This window comes from Sorex araneus, chromosome 5 (genome assembly GCF_027595985.1).
Source record: "Sorex araneus isolate mSorAra2 chromosome 5, mSorAra2.pri, whole genome shotgun sequence".
Lineage (NCBI taxonomy): Eukaryota > Metazoa > Chordata > Mammalia > Eulipotyphla > Soricidae > Sorex > Sorex araneus.
This window is the reverse complement of record NC_073306.1, coordinates 11,927,439-11,931,194: the sequence shown is the minus strand read 5'-3', so window position 1 is coordinate 11,931,194 and position 3,756 is coordinate 11,927,439. Positions and strand designations below refer to the sequence as shown.

The 3,756-nt window shown below is 41.7% G+C and overlaps 1 non-coding gene across 1 annotated transcript; it reads left to right on the top strand.

The window, feature by feature from the left end:
* The first annotated feature begins 2,565 nt into the window (after positions 1-2,565).
* Positions 2,566-2,668, top strand: LOC129405287 (U6 spliceosomal RNA). The gene has a single exon (XR_008630465.1). It is a non-coding gene; the product is annotated as a U6 spliceosomal RNA (small nuclear RNA).
* Positions 2,669-3,756: the final 1,088 nt, after the last annotated feature.

Here is a 3,756-nt window from a genome sequence, read left to right as displayed (position 1 = left end):
ATAAAAACCATCTTCCCTGATTGTCTATAACCCAGTGTAATTGATGATTCTAGATAAAATTGTAGATCTCAATCAAATTTAGGACTGTGCTCGGGAATTCTCTCCTTTGTACCGATTGAGAGGCTGGGCACTAGTCTGCTCCGGTGTGGACAGAGGTCCATGGCCCAAAGGCAGCCTCTGTCTGCTGCCGCTGCTGCTGATAAATGAACCTCGGGTCCCTCTGCTTGTTCCAGGGTTTTTATTTTCACCTGCACCTGTTCATGTTCCCTTTTCTCACTAGGGCCTCCAGCTGACATGTTCCTATATCCCAAGTTTGAATTAAAAAATTCCTTTGAACGATTCTCAAAAAACTAGAGGTTGAGCTCCCATTTGACCCAGCAATACCACTGCTGGGAATATATCCCAGAAAAGCCAAAAAGTATAGTCGAAATGACATCTGCACTTATATGTTCATCGCAGCACTGTTTACAATAGCCAGAATCTGGAAAAAACCCGAGTGCCCTAGAACAGATGACTGGTTGAAGAAACTCTGGTACATCTATACAATGGAATACTATGCAGCTGTTAGAAAGAATGAGGTCATGACGTTTGCATATAAATGGATCAGCATGGAAAGTATTATGCTAAGTGAAATGAGTCAGAAAGAGAGAGACAGACATAGAAAGATTGCACTCATCTGTGGAATATAGAATAATAGGCTATAAGACTAACACCCAAGAATAGTAGAAATAAGTACCAGGAGGTTGTCTCCATGGCTTGGAGGCTGGTCTCTCATTCTGGGCAACTCAGAGAAGGGAACACCAAATAAAATGTGGTTGGAGATCATGTGGGGGAAAGATGATGCGGGTCGAATATAGACTAGAGACTGAACATAATGGCCACTCAACACCTTTATTGCAAACCACAACACCAAATCAGAGAGAACAAAAGGGAATACCCTGCCATAGTGGCAGTGTGGGGTGGGGGGAGACGGGACTGGGGAGGTGGGAGGGATGTTGGGTTTACTGGTGGTGGAGAATGGGCACTGGTGAAGGGATGGGTTATCAAACTTTGTAAGGGAGAAGCATGAGCACAAAAATGTATAAATCTGTAACTACCCTCACGTTGACTCACTAATTAAAAATAAACTATTAATTAAAAATAAAATAAAATAAAATACCAAAAAAAAATCATTTGAGGATTGGAGCGAAAGCACGGCAGGTAGAGCATTTGCCTTGCACGCAGCTGACCCGGGTTCGATTCCTAGAATCCCACATGGTCCCCCCGGCACCGCCAGGAGTTATTCCTGAGTGCAGAGCCAGAAGTTAACCCCTGTGCATCACCGGGTGTGACCCAAAAAGCAAATAAATAAATAAATAATTCCTTTGAGTCCTCTTGCTTCTCTTGCTGTCACCTTCCTTCCCTGAGCACAGAGCGGACCTCAGGTATTTGAGATTTAATGAAGTCATCCACCGTGACCTGCCCTTGGGTTTCTCCCAATAGTCATTGCTGCTCTTCTGCTTAAATAAAGCCAAATGCAGCCTGTCTGGAAGACTTGGCCCTTTACACCGCATTCCAGCTGTGAAGATCAGATCAGGCCCTGTGTATTGACTCACTCCCAACATCCCTGGGGTTCCCACTGGCCCAGAGCAAGACAGGAACCTACCTTTCTAAGATCATTTCTTTTGGCCTCTGTGTATGTGTGTGTGTGTGTGTGTGTGTGTGTGTGTGTGTGTGTGTGTGTGTGTTTCTTTGGTACGATGGAACAGGGGGTTTGCTTTCATTTCTGCTTTGTATTTCCAGATCCTTAAAAATGCCAACCAGGGCTCCGAAACAGAAGCCAGTTGGGTCTTGGTTGAAAAAAGAGAGTTAGTGCACAATCAGTCTTAACAGATACTGGCAGCAACATGCAACTTGCTCCAGACTTACTCCGAATTCAGAGAGGCAATAAAAAGGGAAATATTTTTCTCACAAAAAGGATCTCATGTTCTCACTGCCTTTGTCCCACGGGAGAAATACCGCATGGCAGAGGTCATAAAATAAGTTAGAACCAAGAAATCATGGCCACAACCAATGTCATGGAAATTACTGCCCATATTTCCTTCAGGGAGTTTCATGGTTCCAGGTCTAATGCTGGCATCTTTATTCCATTTTGAGTTTGTATCTGGGAGGGGTATGAAACAGTGGTCCTACTGCCTTCTCTTTTCTGGGATTGCCCAGTTTTCTCAGCACTCTTTCTTGAAAATGTTGTTTTTTTTTTCCTGTGGTCTTGACACTTTTACTGTAAACTGACTAACCACCTACATGTGAGATCATTTCTAGGATCTCTTTCAACCATACTGCTTTGATTACTACAGTTTTTTAATGTAGTTTGAAATGAAGTTGGGGGGGTGGGCAGAGCAACAGTACAATGGGTAGGGCATTTGCCTTGCATATGGCTGACCCGGGTTTGATCCTCAGCATCCCATTTGGTCTCCCAAGCACTGCCAGGAGTAATTCCTGAGTGCAGAGCCAGGAGTAACCTTCAAGCATCACCAGATGTGACTCAGAAAGTCAAAAAAAAAATGTTGTATTTAAAATAAAAGTGTACTCACTTCAGCAGCACATATACTAAAATTGGAATGATAGAAGACTAGCATGACCCCTGCACAAGGATGAAATTAGGGAGCTTGCAATCTACAGCTTTGTTCTTTCTCAAAATTATTTAGATTATTAGGGTCCTATGTGGTTCCACACAAATTTTAGAATTATTTGTATGACGTTTGTAAAAAAATGCTCTTGGAATTTTGACAGGGATTGTTTTGATTGCTCTGGGTGAAACCAACAGTTTAGTAATATTTATTCTTTTATCTTATGAGCATGGAACATATTTCCATTTATTTGATCTTTGAGTTTTTCCATCAATGTTGTGTAGATTTCTCTGAGTCAGTCTTTTCCCTCTTTGATTATTTATATGTATTGTTTTTTTTAATGCAGTTGCAAATAGAGTTCTTTCCTTTTCTCTCGCTCTTTGCTTTTGGGCTACATTTGGTTATGAGGGTTTGCTCCTAGCTCTGTGCTCAGGGATCACTCCTGGCGGGGTTTAGCGGGTTATATGTAGTGCCAACGACTGAACCCAGGTTGGCCATGTACATGGAGAGCACCCTACCTGCTGTACTGTCTCTCTGGCCGATTTTTAAAATTTCTCTTTCTGGTAAAACACTATTAATGTCTAGAAACATAACCCTTTTTTTGGTTTAGTTTTGGGGCCACGCACAACAGTGCTCAGGGCTCACTCCTGGCTCTGTACTCAGAGCTTAAAAGCTGGTGATGCTCAAGAAAGAGTATGAGGTGGATTGAACCAGGATCAGCTGTGTGCAAAGCAAGAGCTTGAATGCTTACAACCCTATCTCTTCAGCCCCAATACAACCACTTTTGTATGATTTTATATTTAATTACACTTATGTAAATATAAATATAACATATTTCTATTTCATTGCTGAAATTACTTATTTGTTTCAGAAGTTGGGTTTCTTTTTTTTATTTTTTGTGAAGTCTTTAGGGTGTGTTTTTTCCCCCTATAATATCAAGTCATCTACAAAAGTGACCATTTCCCTTTTCCCTTCCAATTTGAATCTAGGATTTCTTTTTATTATTAGGACTTTGAGAAGTCTGTTAAATCTAAGGGACACGCGTGAACACCCTTATCTCATTCCTGGTTCAAAGAACAAGCTGGGAGCTTTTCGTTGCTTGCAATGTTAGCTGTAGGTTTGCTGTGTACAACCGTTCGTGGACTGA